Here is a 20,383-nt window from a genome sequence, read left to right on the forward strand (position 1 = left end):
ACCTGGGTTTGTGAGGATCTATTTCTATGTACTTATTCTTCCCTTTAGATATCTATCTACTCTTTTGCCAATCCTTGCTATCTTGAATTCTGTAGCTTTATAAAGTATTGAGATTGGGTAATGTGACTCCTTTGACTTTGTCCTTTTAAAAAATAATTGTTCTGGACATATCTGGCTTTTAAAAATTATTTTAGTTCACTCTTCACATACTAAGTTTTAAATAACCTTCATAATATCTACAAGATTATTTTCTGGTGTCTTAGTTCATTCTGTGACCATTTTCTACTGACTGGGTAATGTAATGACTTTTATTTCTGAAGGTTGAAAAGTCTGGGATCAAAGTGACACCAGTTGTCTCATGGCAGAAGGTGAGAGGACAAACTTGTCCTTTTATAAGGAAATCCATTCCCATGATAATAAACCAACTCCCATAATAATGGCATCAGTCCATTTACGAAAGCATAGCCTTTGAGTCCTAGTCATCTCTTTAAAGTTCTTCCTGTTAATACTCTTTCAATGGCAAATAAATTTTGACATGAATTTAGGATGAGACACACATTCATATCATAGCAGCTGGGAACATGGATTTACCTTTCTAATCTAGATTTTATTTTCTTTCAACAGTGTTTTGTAACTTTCAGCATATAAAACTTTCACATATTATGTTATATTTATATTTTGTGAGATCAATTGTATTTAATTTTTGGTACCATTTTAAACAGATTATTTAAAAAGTTCAAATTCCAAATATTCATGACACATACATATGCATATATAAACACAATCGACTTTTCAATATTAACCTATACATTGAAAACTTTAAACTTGTTAGTTCTAAAGATTTTTGTCAGTCCACTGGGACTTTCTACATGGACAAACATTTCATAAGTGAATAAACAGTTTTCTTTCTCACATTCCAATCTGAACGCTGTATTGCATTTGCTAGTACTTCCAGCACAATGTTGCTTTGGAGAAGGGAGAGAGAATGTTTTTGCACAAAGAGAACAAATTTTCAATTTCTCTCAATTAAAAATATGTTAGTAATAGTTATTTTTCAGATTGCCTCTATTAGATTATGGTAGTTTCCTTCTGTTCCTAGTTTGCTGGGAAATTTCTATCATGAATGACCAGAATTTCTTGAATGATTTTCTGTATCTATTATGCTGAAAATCTATTTTTATGTTAGTATTAATTGTATTTATTGACCTTCCAATGTTGAACCAGCCTGAATTCACTTGTTCACAATATGGTATTATTTTTGTGGATTGTTAGATTTAACTTGCTAATATTTACTTTCAAGATTTTACATCTATCTTCATAGGGATTATCATGTATTTACTGGTTTTAATGTAGTTAGTGGTTTTAGCCAGATCTCATAAATCAAGCTGTGAAGTTATCCTGAAAATACTTCATTTACCCTGAAAATATTCTATAGAATTAGTCTTAATTCCTTAAGTGTTTGGTTAAATCATCAATGGAATCATTTGAGCTTAGAGTTTGTTTTAGATTGGCTATAAATTTCCTTAATAAATGTACAGGTATTCAGGACATCTGTTTATTCCTGATAGAGATTTGGTAGCTTACTCATGAAAAGGATTGGCTCAATTCATATTAAGTTTTCAAATTCATGTTCACAGAGTTGTCTATGGTTTTCCCTTATAATCTTTTTAGTTTCTGTGGGATTAGTAATGAACCCTCTTTATTCTTGATATAGCTAATTTGTGTCATCTTTTGTTTCTCAGGTAGCATGGTTACTTATCAATTCTTTCACTCTTTTAAAAGAACTTGCTTTAATTTCATTTTCTCCATTATTTTCCTATTGTCAACTTTATTGAATTCTGCTCTGTTTTTAAACTTATTTTGGCCTGTGTGCTCTCTCACTCCCTCCATCCCTCTCTCCTTCCCTCCCTCTTTCCCTCCCTCTCACTCTCCCTCTCTCCCTCTCCTCTTTGTTTCATCCAGGCTGGACTTGAGCTCACAATACTCCAGCCCCAGTCTCCCAAATGTTACAATTACAGGCATATAACACTGAGCCAGGATTCATTATTTTGGACTGTTTTTATGGGTTCTTGAAGTAGAAGTTTAGGCTATTGATTTTACATTTTTCTCCTTTACTAATACAGTAATTTATTGATAAAAAATTCTATTAAATATTGCTTTAGCTTGATCCCATAAATTTAATATTACATTTGCATTTTCTTTTTGTTCAAAAGATTTTTTAAGTTCTCTCTTAAAAATGAGTAACTGAGAAGTATTCTGTGTAATTTCTAAATATTTGAGGATTATCTAGATATCATTCTGTTGTTGACTTCTAGCTTAACAGCATATGGTTTAAAATCATGCTTTCACTTATTATTTGAGAGTATTTAAGGTTTATCTTTTTTATAGATTACAGTTTAGTCTACCTTAATTCACATTTTATATATACTTGCAAAGATTATGTATTCCCCATTGTCTTTTGGAATATTCTATAACTGTCAATTAAGTTAATGTAGTTCATGGTTTCATTCAAAACACCTACTACTGACTTTCTGCCTGCTCCTCTTATTACTTACTGAGAGAGGCATGTTAAAGTCTTCAATTTTAGTTGTGGATGTGACCAATCCCCCTTTCAAATCTATCATTATATACCTTATGTATTTTTAAAACTCTTTTTTTATGATGATACACATTTATGATTGTTCTTGGACCATCGATCCATTTATCATTATGTGATGCCTTTCGTTATCTTTAATTAACTTCCCTAATCTGAAACCTACTTCATCTGAACTTAATATAATAGTTCTGTTTTTCTTTTTCTTTAGAGTTTGCATGGCATACATTTATGTATCCTTTAACTTTTACCCTATCATTTTCCTTATATTTAAGTAGTTTTCTTATATATAACATACATTTGGGTCTTACTTTATTTTGTTTTATTTGATCAGACAATCTGTATTGTTTACTGATCTTTTTAGACCACTCATATTTTAAATGTTTTTTTATATTATTGGATTAAAATCTATGGCCAAGTTCTCTGTATTTGTTACATTTGTTGTTTCTTTGTTCTATATTTTCATCTTTCACTGGGTTTAATTGGGAAATTTTAATATTCTGCATTATTTCCTCCATTGATTTACCTTTTACTTCTTAAAAACCTTTTAGTGGTTGTCCCAAGGTTCAGAATATACATTTTGAATTATCTGAGTCCATTTTCAAATGGATTTCTAATTTAGTGTATTTACCTTTTTTTATTATTCATATGTGCATACAATGTTTGGGTCATTTCTCCCCCCTTCCCCCACCCCCTTCCTTGCCCCCCTGCCCCCTCCCTCTCCCCCCACCCCCTAGATACCTGGCAGAAACTATTTTGCCCTTATATCTAATTTTGTTGAAGAGAGAGTATAAGCAATAATAGGAAGGACCAAGGCTTTTTGCTAGTTGAGATAAGGGTAGCTATACAGGGAGTTGACTTGCATTAATTTCCTGTGCGTGTGTGTTACCTTCTAGATTAATTCTTGATCTAACCTTTTCTCTAGTTCCTGGTCCCCTTCTCCTATTGGTCTCAGTTGCTTTAAGGTATCTGCTTTAGTTTCTCTGCATTGAGGGCAACAAATGCTATCTAGAATTTTAGGTGTCTTACCTATCCTCATACGTCCCTTGTGTGCTCTCGCTTTATCATGTGATCAAAGTCCAATCCCCTTGTTGTGTTTGCCCTTGATCTAATGTCCACATATGAGGGAGAACATACGATTTTTGGTCTTCAGGCCAGGCTAACCTCACTCAGAATGATGTTCTCCAATTCCATCCACTTACCAGCGAATGATAACATTTTGTTCTTCTTCATGGCTGCATAAAATTCCATTGTGTATAAATACCACATTTTCTTGATCTATTTGTCAGTAGTGGGGCATCTTGGTTGTTTCCATAACTTGGCCATTGTGAATAGTGCTGCAATAAACATGAGTTTGCAGGTACCTCTGGAGTAATCTGTGTCACAGTCTTTTGGGTATATCCCCAAGAGTGGTATTGCTGGATCAAATGGTGGATCAATGTTTAGCTTTCTAAGTAGCCTCCAAATTTTTTTCCAGAGTGGTTGTACTACTTTACATTCCCAAGAACAGTGTAAGAGGGTTCCTTTTCCCCCACATCCTTGCCAACACCTGTTGTTAGTGGTGTTGCTAATGATGGCTATTCTAACAGGGGTGAGGTGGAATCTTAGTGTGGTTTTAATTTGCATTTCCTTTATTGCTAGAGATGGTGAGCATTTTTTCATGTGTTTTTTGGCCATTTGAATTTCTTCTTTTGAGAAAGTTCTGTTTAGTTCACATGCCCATTTCTTTATTGGTTCATTAGTTTTGGGAGAATTTAGTATTTTAAGTTCCCTATATATTCTGGTTATCAGTCCTTTGTCTGATGTGTAGCTGGCAAATATTTTCTCCCACTCTGTGGGTTAGTGTATGTACCTTTTAACAATATATTACTAATTTATTTTCCCAAACTTGTGCTGTTGTTGCCATTCTTTTACAATTACATGGACCATAAAATTCTGTATACTTTTACTGTTTTTGCATTAAACAGTTATCTTTTAAAGCAATTAAAATAAGAATATTTTACCTTATTTTCTTTATTATGCTCTTTATTTTCATGTGCAAATTCAAGTTTCTTACCTATACTGTATTTTGTCTGATGGAACAGATAACATTTCTAAACATTAATAAACTTGGGAAAAATCTCTTTTTTTGGCAGTATTGGTGATGAACTGTTAGGCAGGTGTTCTACCACTTAAGCCATGCCTCCAGCCCTTTTTGCTTGCTTGTTTAAGAGAGAGGGTCCCACTTTTTACCCAGACTGGCCTGGACCATGATCCTCCTATTGTATGCTTTCTGTCATCACTAATGTGCCAGGCATACACAACTATTGGTTGAGATAGGGTCTCACAACCCTTTTGTCCTAGAGAGCCTTAAACCATGGTCCTCCTAATCTCACCCTCCCAAGTAGCTAGAATGATAGGTGTGAGCCACTTGTCTGCCCACCACCCCCCACCACTTTTTTACTTTATCTGAGAAAGTATTCTTCATTTTGGAAGAACATATTTGTTGTGCTTTGAATTCTAGATTGGCAAGTTTCTCTTTCAGCAACTAAAAGATATCACTCAATTAACTTTTGGTTGACATGGTTTCTAATGAAAATTCTCCTGCAATACTTATCCTTTTTCCTTTGTCATCAAAATATATTTTGGACATTCTTCCAGATTTTCTCATCAACTTTTTTTTTCAGCAATAGATATGATATGCATACATGGAATTTTTATCACTATGTTATTCTTTCTTTTTCTTTTTTGTGTTCTCTCTCTCTCTCTCTTTCTTTCATTTCAGTACTGGGGATTGAACCCAGTGCTATCCATATGCTAGGCAAACACTTTACCACTGAAATACATCCCAAGCTACCTGAATTTTTAAAATTAATATTGCTTGATATGAACCTTTTGAATATTTGGCTAAATGCCTGTCATTAGGTATTCTTGGATATTATTTCTTCAAATATTCTCTGTCCTCTTTCTTCTCTTTTGTATATATTATTCAATATTATCTGATAGATTTTAGATTCACTGTTCTTTTTATTAGTTTTTACTCTTTGTTAGCTTGAGTACTTTGAATACTGTCTTTATAGATGGTGAAAATATTATGTACACATGTATGTAATTGGAAAAATGAGACCTGTTGAAACTCCTCATCCAGGAGTGAGGATGAGGGGATAAAGGAGAATGATGGAGGGGGTGAATTTGACTATGAAGTATTATAAGAAATTTTGTATATGTCACAATGTACCCCCAGTACAACAATAATAAAAATAAAGTATAAAAAGTACTGATTCTTTAGCTTTTTAGATTCTTTTGGTAACCCATTGAAGGCATTTTTCATCTTTATGTTATTTTATTTCTGTCATTTCCCTTTAGTTATTTATTACACTTTTCAATTCTAAGATGAAATTGCTTCTCTGATATTATATCTGTATATATCTAAGATTGGTTACCATGATGGATTTATCTCTTCAGTTATTCTTGAATATTTTTATTCGCTATTTTAAAGTCAGACATGCTTTATATGATGGTATATGCTAATGTAAATACATTTTAAGTTTAGAGATGAGTACAATTGTCTTTCTAAACTTTTATTGTGTGGGTTTGGTTAATATCAGAAGTTAAGATAGCTTTAAAACTTGCTGTTGTTATAGCAAAATTCAGGTCACCTTAGGTTCCAAGTTCCTTCACTGATACCTTTTGTTTAGGATATAGGCTAATTTTCCAGAGCATTTGTTTCAATAGCTATTCCTTTCTTATCATTAGATTTTGCCACTTGACTTTAAGTACTCTTTTTGCTCTGATATATAGAGTATACACCTCTCAAAACTTCCCTAACTATATTCTACTATTAGTTTTACATAATATTTCAATGTTGTGGGGTTGAGGCTCTTTCCCTGATTAAATCTCACTCTTAGACCTGCACAACATTTCAAAAGTTTAGCCTTTTCTCTCCCCCTTTTAGATATCATACTAAGCTGAGCATGCACTCCTGCTGATCAATTTCTATGGCTTGGGTGTGGTGTGTCCCCCAAAGCTTCACATACTGGAAACATTGTTCTAAGTGTTATGGTGTTGAGGTATTGGAATCCTCTAAGATGTGGGGCCTAGAGGAAAGTAATTAAGTCTCTGGAAACATGATATCATGAATTGGTTAATGTCATCTCACAAGAGGGGGTCAGGTCTCATAGGAATGGATTAGTTCTTGTAACAGAGTATTGCTGAAAAGGGGTAAGCCTAACTCCTCTCTGATCTCTTGCTTCCTGTATTATCCTGTGATGTCTCTCTCTCGCATGTGTTCCTACATGTGATGCTATCCATCAGCAGGCTCTTACTACAGTTGAGAAGATGCCAGTGCCATAACTTTGAACCTCTAGAACTATGATCTAAACAAACCTCTTCTTTTCTTTGTTACAAAAGACCTCAAATATTTTGTAATAGCATCATAAAATGAACTAAGATGTACAACAAAGGTAGAGGATTATTCATTCCTGTTCCTCTTCAAAAGCTGCAGTGAGTTTCCACAAGTGCACAATAGCTAAATTTCTATTGCTCCTTCCCTGCATTTTAAAGCTTTAATTTTGTGTGGAACATAGATGGATATAGAGTGAAATTTAAACAGTGGCTCTTGTTCCTCTCCTTTAATTACCAGCAGGAGAAAAGTTATTCAGAAGTCTCTGGGATCTATATTCTCAGTGCCTCCAGAGTTTCTGGAGGAAATGACTACTTGAAAATTCAAACCTCTTACATCTGCTGTTCCCCAAAGTTTTTCATTCATACATTGACATACAAACATCATTGAACAATTTGTTTAAAGGTGCTAAGTAAATTTTATTGCAAGTTTATGTGGTATCTTTCAGTCTCTTTCCAAGGTTAACAAATCTTAAGTAATGCTTCATTTTACAGCCACCTTTATTTCACAATTACGGCTTAAAAATTTTCCTTGATGTTATTTCTCTAATTGTGCTTTAAAAGCCATTAATTTTCAATTTATGCAGTGTTTTCCTCAAGTAAAGATATGAGTGCAATAATTTTTCATTTCTCAGAAACTGAAAACCATTTTCATATTTCTGAAGCACAAACATTATCATGATTTATTAATTAAAATATATTAGCAATATCTTATTTGTTGGAAATAATATATTAAATTATTAGCAAGCAATGTTAGTGCATTGTTTGTTCTCATCTGAGTTTTTGATCTCATCTGAGTTATTCAAGCACTGGAATACAATAAACACTTTTCTTACCTTATTGTGCACATTTTGGCATCTGTGCCATTTGGGCCACTTTTGTGCCTCCACTCATTCACAAACTTAGAATGTTCTTCTTTATTTAGAGTTTTCATATCTACTGGAGGAACTATTTGTTTAGTAAACTAAGTCTTAAAGTTAAGAAAAGAGAAACCACAGAGTATGAACTAGTTGGATAGAGGGCCTCTCCTGATTAGAACCATGTATAAGAGCACTGTCATCTTATTGAGCACTGAGATACTATTCTCTGAAAGGAAAGAGTCTTAAGGTTATGTCTTTTCACAATTTTGACTTACTTTTGATTATCTGGACAATCTCTTCCCCATATCTCGTGGTCTATGACCTTATTCTAGTCTCTTTTCCAGTTATAATGAAGCCTAAATCCTCTTATTCTTCGAGATACTATGTATGCTTTCTTTTCCTGCAAGTGATAATATCAACTTCAGGTAGGGGCATCCACTTTTGTTTTTCTTAATCTATTGCAACTATGTAAAGAACCTAAAAAACACTTCTAGTGTCCTGTCCATCATTTACAAAGCTTAAATCATCACTCCATTGTAATATCAAGTAAAACAATGTAAAAACTTGAAAATCAGAAACATTTCCTAGACCTGGAAGAGAAGCAAGGCCACAGAGTGAGCTGCTATTCCCCAAATCAGAAGGAAAGAATGGTGCAGAAATCCATCAGAGCAGAAATCTGTGAGCAGAAACCTTGAAGAAACCAGGACTAGGATAGGAATATGTAAACTATAATAACTGATTATTTGAGAATCAATGTGAACTAATCTAATTTAAAAACTCTAGAGAAGCTCAGCCATCTTGGGGGGAATGGGGATCTTTGTTTGGTTTCATCTATCCCCAGGGTATCAGATTTTTATAGTGAGAACAAAGAGAGGGAAAAATTGAAATATGCTCTACTTAATAAATTCTGTCTTCAAGAGAAAGTATCTTTTCCCAAAAAATAGCTATCAGAGTGTTTCAAAGCCTGTCTGACCTGGAGAAAGGGACATATCTAACTGCATGGATCTATCTATCCATCCTGTCCCACCCACTTAAGAGAGAGAAACATTGAGAAACACTCAGGAAGTTCATAGCCCAAGAACCCAGGCTTACTAAAAAACTGAAACCTGATCATAGAACTACAGAACACTCCCCCAACCCTAACACACACACACACACACACACACACACACACACACACATCTTTTCACCACATCACTCAGAACCTTTTACCAGGGTTCCTTTAACCTAGTGTATCATGTTTCATTTTCAACAAAACTTCTCAACACATAATAAAAAGCAAAACTCATAGTTTGAAGCAACAAAGCAAGTATAAAAACTACACACATATATGGTGGAGATGGTGGAATGGTCAGGTCAGGAATTTAATACAACTTTTATTAATATACTAAATGATCTAATAAAAAAGTAAATAACGTAAAAAAGTTGATAATATAAGCAGAGAGATAGAATGAAAAAGAAATGTTATAGAAAAAACAGTGTAGTAGAAATGAAGAGTATCTTTTTGGGTTCTTTGGTAGATTGGATGAACATGGCTGAGCAGAGAATATGAGCTCAACTTGACTACTTTAGATACCTCATAAAAGTAGATTTATGCAGATTTTGGTCATTTGCACTGGCTTATTTTATTTAACATAATGTCCACCAAGTTTATCCATGTTGTAGCTTATGACAGAATTTTCTTCCCTTCTAAGGCTGAATAATATTGCAATTTATATATACCATATTTTGCTTATCCATTTACCTGTAAATGGATGCTTAGTTTGCTTCCAAATTCTCAGGGGAAATTCATTGTGTTAACATCACATAAAGTTAATGAAAAAATAAGATAGTGCCTAAGTGTCTAATTTGTCCATGAAGGAAAGAGTGGTATAAGCTTGAAGCATTCTTGAACTCTTTTTTTTTTGTATTCATATGTGCATACAATGTTTGGGTCATTTCCTCCCCCTGCTCCTCCCTTCCCCTCCCTTACCTCCCCACTCCCTCCCTCTCCTTCCCACCCCCTCAACACCAGGCAGAAACTATTTTGCCCTTATCTCTAATTTTGTTGAAGAGAGAGTATAAGCAATAATAGGAAGGACCAAGGGGTTTTGCTAGTTAAGGATAGCTATACAGGGAGTTGACTTGCATTGCTTTCCTGTGCAGGTGTGTTACCTTCTAAATTAATTCTTCTCGAACTAACCTTTTCACTAGTTCTGGTTCCCTTCTCTTATTGGCCTCTTGTCACTTTAAAGTATCTACATTAGTTTCTCTGCATTGAGGGCAACAAATGCTATCTAGTTTTTTGGGTGTTTTATCTATCCTCATACCTCCCAAGTGTGCTCTTGCTTTATCATGTGATCAAAGTCCAATCCCCTTGTGTTTGCCCTTGATCTAATGTCTGCATATGAGGGAGAACATACGATTTTTGGTCTTCTGGGCCAGGCTAACCTCACTCAGAATTATGTTCTCCAGTTCCACCCATTTACTTGCAAGCATTCTTGAACTCTTATTAGATAAGAGGCACTTTTAATAGGATGATTTGAATTTCTTACAAAAGGAAACAGGCATGAACAAAAGTAGCAATTAACTTGGTTTGTATGCATCATAATAATTACTGTTCGGAAGAGGCGGTAATAGGTTAACAAAAAGGATTAAGCATTTCATGATAGAAGCCAGTTTTCTGTGAAAGGTAGATATGAGAATTGATGCTTCAAATGACAATTCTGGGTGCTGATGAAATGACCCTGTGAGGGGTTCATGGTGGAGACAGCTGCCTTAGAAACTGTTTGGCCTATTTGATCACAGATGCATTTCCAGTAGCCACACACAGATACCAATTTTTCTTTTTGAAGATCTTGGTCTCATAGATAACAAAGAATCTGAAAGAGGCTTAGAGAATTCATTGACACAGTAGTGTTTGTCCAGATATTTTGTCTTTTGTTCACAAATAAATACTAATTCCTGTCTCTCTCTTAGGGTTTACCCTTAAATATTACTTTCTCTGGAAAGATTGCCTGATGATTTTATTAAAAGTCAAAACTATTTTTCTCCTTAAACTATGCTATTTGTATGTGGAGAAATTATCTTAGTTGTTTATACTCTGACACTTAAAATTCTCAATCTGTCATCTATCTATATATTTATCTTATTTATTTAATGATATAAAAGCTTGCAATCTCCTGAGTACAGAGATCATACTCTAAAACAAGTCTTAAAAATTTATGTAAAATCCAGTGCTTTAGACACAAATATTAAATTGATGTTTTTGAGAAATTCATGAATGATAGCTACATTAACAATTTAAATGTGATTTTGGCTTATTAATTCCAGCATTTCCCAGTAAGTGCTTGTTAGCAGATAGCTCTGGGGTCATTTGTCAATTTATGCACTTACTACTTTTTAGAATGCCGATTATATTTCAGACATGATTTTAACACTGGGAATAGTAAACAGGAAAGGCATCCTTCTTTTATCTCTAAGGTTTTATAATGGTAGAAAAAGAGAGGAGGGAGTAAGCAAGGAAAGAAAAAGAGAAGGAATAAAGAAAAATTGAAAAAATGAGATGAAGGAGGCAGATTACAGACACCTAAAGTTTTCCTGTATGTTCAAAATCTGAAATACCATATCAGATGCATGACTTCAAAGAGAGGTGGGTGGTATGGAAAGCCAGAGGAAGGCAATAGCAAACAGACAATTACAGACCAAGTGAAATCCAGAAATATTGAACTTTAGATTTGTTAAAAAAAAAAAGGTAACTAACATAAAACACTAGGAACACAACAGAGAATGGGGAGAATTCTCCCAGCATTGCTATAATCTAAAAGAAAAAAGGAAAGCCTTAGCAAATTTCACAAATGTACAAGAGAGTACTCTGAAAAATACAGTCTAAGATGAGAGATTTCCAGCCCACACAATAAACAGATTGGACAAATCACTCCCCCCGCTCCACTTATACACTTACTACCTTGATCACTGGTTCCATGGTGGGCAGTCATCATAGGAGAGGTCTTATAGTCAAACTTTTTGACCTGGGAGAACAGAAGGGCCTACATGCTTATGTATCCAAACCCAAAATTCTTCCCCCTCTCCAATGGTTAAGCAAGCAAACTACCCTGAGAATCAGTATGAATCCAGGAAAATGGTGTGTCTTGGATGGCAATCCCTGGACACAGGTCTACTTGGGTGAGGAGTGTATCCTGCACCACAAAGGGAAGCTGAGGGTGATTAACCAAGGGGGATAAGTTTGAGGTTATCTCCTGAACTCTCCATGTTGGCAGGTTTGCATACAGAAAAATACCAATAAGAATGCTGCCCAGAAAAGGATATAATAATGTTGTAACATGGCAGAACAAGTAAGTTAGGTCTAGGTTTCAAAGAATCTTTCCTATTCTAACCTGTTTGTATTTCAGAGAGAAAAATGACCAAATAACCCTGCCCCCACTCCAAGTAAAGTACAAAATGACAAACCTGAAAAAATTTTTAACAATCATTGTCCTAAATCTTCTCAATAGAACATGGAATGAACTTTTGCTGTTGTTGTTTTGCCTTGCTCTGTATGTTTTATTGCATACTTGTTATTACTTCTTATACCTTTATCTACTGTACTTTTCTCCTTCATATATCACTTCTTTTCCCTTTCCCCTTCTTTTATTACACAATCATTAATAATTTTAGCTTTAATAATTTTTAAATTCCTAGTTCATTCAACAAATATCCCTTTCTTTTCTAACTTTATTGGGGGTATAGTTAATGTTTTAATTCTTTTTTATACTACATCTAAATATCCAGTTTGTTTTAGAATATTATTGTTCTTACTGCTGTCTGCTTCTTCCATTCTGAGTGTTAGTGAGTATCATGACCCTAAGAGAAGGCTTCCCACTAAGAAGACTCTAATAATAATAATAATAACTCTTGAGATATCCATCCTAACAGATGCATAATCACAATATGGAAACAAAAGAAATATTTTTAAAATGCAATATTACTCCTTCAAAAGTTCAGAACTCCTCAATAACTGAATCATGGGCATTGAAGAAGGAGAAGAGGTACAAGCCAAAGGCATAGGAAAGATACTCAACAAAATAACAGCAGAAAACTTCCCATTCTAGAAAGAGATGCCCATCAGTACAGGAGGCCTATTAGACTCCAAACAGATAATGAAAATAGAACCTCTTCACAGCATATTATAATTAAAACAATTAGCACAGAGAACATGGAAAAATATTGCAATCTCAAGGAAGAAATGTCAAATCACCTATAAAGGTAAGCCCATTAGAATAATAGCACATCTTTCAATAGAAACCTTACAAGCAAGAAGGTCATGGAATGAGGTATTTCAAGCATTGAAAAAATAAGAATTTCAGATCTAGATTACCGAGCAAAGTGGTCATTCATAATTGAAAGAGAAATAAAAACCTTCCATGATAAAATGAAACTAAAGAATAACTTAGTTACTCTTAGAACTCTAGAAGATACTCAATGAATCTTATACACAGAAAGATGAAGTTATAAATATGGGAATAAATAAATCTCATAAGATGAGCAGATAAGCAATTGTATAGTAGGAAAGAATGGAAAGAATTAATTGTACACATACATAAGCAACAAAATGGCAGGAATAATCACACACCTCTCAATACTGACACTGAATTTTTATGGTCTCAACTCCCCACTCAAAAGACAAGACCTTAAAAAGCAAGACCTTGACTATTTGTTGCTTACAAGAAATGCATCTCACTGACAAAAACAAACATTTGCTTAGAGTAAAAGGGTGGGAAAAGATTTCTAAGCAAATGGACCCTGAAAGCAGGCAAGAGTAGTTATATTTATATAGTATATACATATCAGTATATATACTAATAAAGTAGACTACAAACCTACACTAGTCAGAAGAAACAAAGAATGTCTCTCCATACTAATAAAAGAAACAACATATCGAGAGGAAATAGCAATTGATAACTCAATGTCAGCATACCTGACTTCATTAAACAACCTTATTTAAAGCACAGATATACTCCCATACAATGTCAGTGGGAGTTTTTAATACTCCACAATGACCACAATGAAATAAAATTAAAACTCAATGACAAAATAAACCATAAAAAATATTCAAACACAAGGAAACTGAACAACACAATGCTGAATGAACCATGGCTCATGAAAGAAATAAGGGAGGAAATAAAAAATTTCCTGGAATAGAATTAAAATGAAAGCATAACCTACTCAATCTACTGGATGCAGAAAAGGCAGTGTTGAAGGGAAATTTATAGCTATGAGTGTCTACATTAAAAACATAGGGAGATCTTAATAAATGACATAAAGCTATATATCAAGCTCCTAGAAAAATAAGAACAACTAAAAACCAGCAGAAGGACAGAGATCATAATAATAAGGACTCAGAATGAAATAGATAAAAATTACTATAAAAGAATTGAAGAAACAAAAATTGGTTTTTAGAAAAGTCTAACGCAGAGACAGTCTAACGAGGAGAAAGGAAACAGCCCAAATTAATAAAATTAGAAATGAAAAAGAGGGTATCACAACAAATGCCAGTGAAATCCAGAGAATAATTAAAGAATACTTCAAAAACATATACTGAAATAAATAGAAAATCTAGAAGAAATAGATAAATTTCTAGATGCATTTGACCAAACAAAATTGAATCAAGAGGATATAACTCACCCAAATAGGTCTACAACAAGTAATGAAATTGAAGCAGCAATAAAGAATCTCCCCAAACAGAAAAATCTAGGACCCAGTGGATTCACTGCTGAATTCTACCAGAAATTTAAAGGACTAATACCAAGCTCCCTAAACTTTTCCTTGAAATAGAAAGTATTCCTTCCAAGCTCATGCTACAAAACCGGTATTACACTCATCCCCAAACTGGACAAGGAGACAACAAAAAAAAGAGTTACAGGTCAATCCTTTAATGGACATAGATGCAAAAATTCTCAATAAGTACATGCAGACTGAATTCAATGACATATCAAAAAGTTCATATACAATGATATTAGTTTAATTCTAAGGAGGGAGGTATGGTTCAACATACATCAATCAATAAATGTAATACAGCACATAACTAGATGCAGAAAAAACCTTTGACAAAATTTAACATCCTTTTTTATAAAAGTTCTGATGAAACTAGGAATAGAAGGAACATACCTCAACATAACTAAAACCATTTCCTCTAAAGTAGAGAGCAAGACAAGGGTATCCACTCTCCTCACTCTTACTCAACATAGCTTTGGAATTCCTAGCCAGATCAATAAGACAAAGGAAGAAATAAAAGGAGTACAAATAGGGAAGGAAGAAGTCAAATTATCCCTATTTGCAGATATAACACGATCTTATACCAAAAGATCCAGAAAAGTATACCAAAAAACTTATAGACATAATACACACTTTCAGAAAAATAGCAGGTTATGCAATCAATGTACAAAAATCAGAAACTTTCATATATACCAAAATTGAACAGAATGAAAAAGAATTTTGGGAAGCAATCCCATTTATAACAGCTCCTCCAAATTAAAATATTTTGGAAAAATTTAATAAGGAAAGTGGAAGACCACTATAATGAAAGCTATAAATCAATGAAGAAATAAATTGAAAAAGTCATCAAAAGATTAAAATGTCTCCCATGCTCATGGATTGGCAGAATTAATTTTATGAAATGGCTATACTGCCTAAAGCAATCTGTTCAATGGAATCCCCATCAAAATTCCAATGACATCCATTACAGAGACTGAAAAATCAACACTAAAGTTCATGTGGAAGCACAAAAGACCCTGAATAGCTAAGGCAATACTGAGCAAAAAAGAGCTATACTGTAGGTATCACAATACCTGGCTTCATAATATAATACAGAGCCACAGCAATAAAAGCAGCATGGTACTGGCACAAAAACAGACACAAAGACCAATGGAACAAAATAAAAAACCAGAACATAAATCAACACAGTTACAGCCATCAGATTTTTGACAAAGGAGCCCAAAACATACATTCGAGAAAAGCTAGACTCTTCAACAAATTTGTGTCTGGGAAAACTGGATAGCTGCATGAAAATAGATTCCCATCTTTCATCCTGTATTTATATCAATTCTAAGTGGATCAAAGGCCTTAATATAAAATAATTTCCTATAAGAAAGAATAGGAAATCACTGGGACAGGTAGGCATAGGCAATAACTTCCCGAATAGAATAGCTGAGCAATTAAGAGAAAGGATTTACAAGTGGGACTAAATGAAAGTAAAAAGCTGCACAGCCAAGGATATGGTCTTCTGACTGAAGAGGCAGCTCACAGAATGGGAGAAAAACTTTGCCAGCTATTCATCTGATTAATAACCAGATTTATAACTAGAATTTCAGGGAGCTCAAAAACTAAACTCCCAAAGAATCAATGACACAATGAAGAAATGGGCAAATGAACTAAAGAGAACTTTTTCAAAGGAAGAAGATCAAATGGCCAAAAAAACACATGAAGAAATACTCAACATTCCTGGCCATAAAAGAAATGAAAATTGAAACCACATTAAAAATTCACCTCCTTCCTATTAGAATGGATATCATCCAGAACACAAAAAACAAAAATTTTTGGTAAAGATGTGGTGAAAAAGGAATCCTCATACACTGTTGGTGGGAATTTAAATTAGTACAATCACTATGGAAAGCAGTGTGACGGTTTATCAAAAAATTAACAATAAAAGTACCATATGATATAGCAATACGATTCCTAACTTTATATCTGAAGCAACGTAAGTCAGGATACAATAAAGACACCTGCACACCCATGTTTACTGCAGCACTATTCCCAATAGCCAAGCTATGGAAACAGCCTAGATGCCCCACAACTGAAGAATGGATTAGGAAAATGCAGTGCATATATAAAATGGAATATTATTCAGCCATAAAGAAGAATGAAATTTTGTCATTCATAGGTAATTGGATGAAACTGGAGAACATGATGTTAATTGAAGTAAGCCAGGTTCAGAAGACAAAGGTCACGTTTTTCTCATCTGTGGAAGAGAGATCCAAATACAAATAAATCATTGTCATAAATGCATATATCTACAGAACATATATTCAATAGTGGGACTCCTTTGTGGAGACTAGGAGAGGAAGGAAAGGAGAAGAGAATGATAGAGAATGAATTATATTGAAATACATTGTGTCTGTATAGGAACAAGACACAATAATATGCACTGAAAGCTATTGAACAATATGAGGTAGGCGGGAAATGGTAAGGAAGAGTAATAGAGGGGGTTAGACTGATTAGAGTACAATATATTTACAGGTGAAATACCGAGGCAAAATCCCCACTGAACAATGAATAGACACTTCAACAAGGACAATAACGTAAAACAGGTTGTGTAATGGAGGTGTACTAGTGGAAGGGGCAGGGTAAATTAAGATCAGAAGGAGGATGTATATGATTGATGTACTTTCTATACATGTATGGATATGGAACTTTGAAATCTGTCAAAGCCATTTTGAGAAGGGGGAGGGTGAAGAGGGAGAATAATGGAGGGTATGAACATAACAGGGATACATTGTACACATATGGAAACGTCACAATGCAACCCTCTGTACAGCTATCATATATTAATTATAATATTTAAAAACTGAAAACAAAACAAAATGAACAGAATTAACCCAGGTGGCCACTGATTAATGAAAGGAGAAAGAAAGTGTGGTATATATACAGAATGGAGCTTTATTCAGTCATAAAGAATGAAATTACGTCAGTTGCAGTAAAACAGATGGAATTGGAGAGCATCAGAGAAGTGAAATAAGTCCATCCCACCAAGCCACGTATCACGTTTTCTCTCATATGTGGAGTCTAAAGGGAAAAAGAACATGATAAGACTAAGGTGGATGAGGATGGGGATGAATTGTTAAGGGTCATGGGGGTGCCAGGTATTTCTAACATAGAACACAAAGCATATGGAGGTGCACTGGTTTAAGAGTGACCATTCTCAACCTATTCATCTACACAGAGGTAGCCATGAAGTAATTGGAGAAGCCTCCCCTGAATATGTGAATTGCACAGAGTTTGTAAAAGAGTCCATTGGAGATGTCAAAGAGAACTTTGGAATTCATAACATCAGCATTTTTGATGGTGGACCATACCAGTGTTCATTTAAAGATTATGGCTTTAGTGATGTAGCCAGCATGAATCTAAGTGTGGCAGGGAAGTATGCTTGTGGAATATCATATACCAATGCCCTTGTGATGCAATAAGCTGAAGTAATGTGGAAATTATCTCACTGTTTCTTGATTATTTCTTATCTTTTTTCATATCTTAAAATCTTTCAAGTATTAAAAGTAGTGAGGAGAATTCATGTATCTATGGCAAAAATACTCTATGCAGTGAATAAACATTGCTGAGTGACAAGTTAGCTAAATTTATAAGTGAAATGTGGATTTAATTCACAAATTCTAGATTGCAAAATGCATGATTATGACTCTTTTCCTTTCAACTTGCCAAAAGAACTTCAACACAAAAACTACTTTGACCTTTCATTCTAATTTCCACCTCATTTGGCTTGGAGACACAGATCATGTTCAGGCTCCTGGTATTGATGGAGTCCTGGTGGAATGAATTCAGGAGGGTGGTTCCCATGGCCCCAAATGGAATGGACAAACAGCAACAATATGGGAGAAGTGGTTCCACAGTCATCGAAAACCTACTCACAGATGGATCCATATTATTCCACATGAAGATGACTCTTCTGATAAACTGTTCAAAGGACAATATTATATTCAGTATTCAAACCCTCTAACAGGTGAAGAGAAGCAAACAAGCATCATCCTAGCAAATGAGTGTTTGATTTACCACGGTTTGGTTGTCAGCCTGGACACATACAGAGAAAACTGAGATCATGAATGTTAGAGGGCTTACTATCTTGCCAAGGACAGTTTGAACATTATTTTTTATAGCTATTATGGATTTTGGTGAAACACATATTGTTGAGTACTAAGAGGAGGGCTTTAGAAAAAAATATACGAATAATGACAATTCATAATTAAAGCACACATTACTGCTTTGAAGGCATTTAATATTGTCTCATTACCGTCACAGTATTTATATGTTTGCCAAGATGCTAGTTTAGTAATTTAAAGGATTTTATTGATCTTTCTGAACTATAGTTTTCTTGTCTTAGAAGTGAATATTTCATGATTGTTTATGAATCCTAAATGATTAGTAAAAGCAAAAAATCTTTGCTTACTATCATGTAATATTCAGTTTTAGTACTTCATTTAAAATTTCTAAAAATTCAGTGAAGAAGAATTATTATGGCTGTTCATAAGTAGGCAGATATTGAGACAAACTAGTGAAATCAGCGGTAAGCAAAATGTGAAACTAAAGCACAGGTTGCTTGATTATTTGTTCATTGCTCAATCTTTGGAGGCACGATGGGTGGATGTCAAAGCCCAGTTAGAAAAAGGCTGTGTCCTATGTATAAAATAAATCAAGATTGATTATACAGCAGGGTGGGGGTAGGACAAATATGCCTTCAGATGTTACTTCATGCAATCTTTTTCTACCCTAATTTGAGGGCATAATTTTTTCTCTTAAAATCCTTTCCAATACTTCCAGAAGAATTGAAAATATAAATATGGCCCTGGCAAGGTAGGAGTTTGGAGCAATGATTTCTATAATAGCAGAAAAGTTGTTCAGAGTGGGTAAGATTCAGAAGGCAGCCATGGTAGCACAGCACCTACACCTAGTGTTCTACCACTCAAGGTGACATGATTTTGACACCACCCTGGACTACAAATGTAGTTGCAGTCTGGCCTGATAGGTGGGCAAAATTCCATAAATATTTTAAAGGTAATGCTGAAGTGATTTACTGGTAGATAGACTATATGGCAAAAGAGTAATTTTTTTAAATTCTAAGGTTATAGAACTGAGTCATGAGAGATGACTGTGCATCTACTGATATAGGGAAATTTGTGGAATAGGAACATCTGTGAAGTAAGACCATATCTGTAAAACTTACAAATGAAAATGTTGACTGGGCGGTACACATAGGAGTTTAAGATTTGATAGGGACCAGCCTTGAGACATAATTTGAGTGTCTTCAACCTAAACAGAATATTTAAAACAGTGAAACTAGCTAAGATTACAAAAGAAGTAAGAAAAAAACACAGTTATGCCTTTTATGGTCAGGAAGCATTTGTACTGAAATCATTAGTGAGGAAGAAGAGAGTGCCTCATTTTCAATTCAGCAAAGCTTAAGTGTAAGTTCTATCTCAAATAAGCTTAATGCTCATTTGCCCGTATGTCTCACTAAACCTGGTACTTAAATGACTACTCCCAGCCCCAATACAATAAAAAGCAATTGCAGTACCTGAAGGAGTTCCTGCTCTATTAGCAGTATATTCCTAATCTTGTGGGGCACTTTGTTGTGGTGTATTGAAAGTTGCTGTCTGTTCTTTCAGATGAGCTGTTGAACCTGGACCACATGTTGATGATGATAGCTCCAGTTTTTATTCTGTGTATAATTGTCCTTAAGGTTTTGATATACATTTGTCCTCATTCTTTAAAAATATCAGGTAACTGATAT

General features: G+C 34.3%; 1 pseudogene; it reads left to right on the forward strand.

The window, feature by feature from the left end:
• Positions 1-12,120: 12,120 nt before the first annotated feature.
• On the forward strand, positions 12,121-18,690 carry LOC141424884 (selection and upkeep of intraepithelial T-cells protein 8-like; annotated as a pseudogene).
• Positions 18,691-20,383: the final 1,693 nt, after the last annotated feature.

This window comes from Castor canadensis, chromosome 7 (assembly GCF_047511655.1).
Source record: "Castor canadensis chromosome 7, mCasCan1.hap1v2, whole genome shotgun sequence".
In the NCBI taxonomy this organism is placed as follows: Eukaryota; Metazoa; Chordata; class Mammalia; order Rodentia; family Castoridae; genus Castor; species Castor canadensis.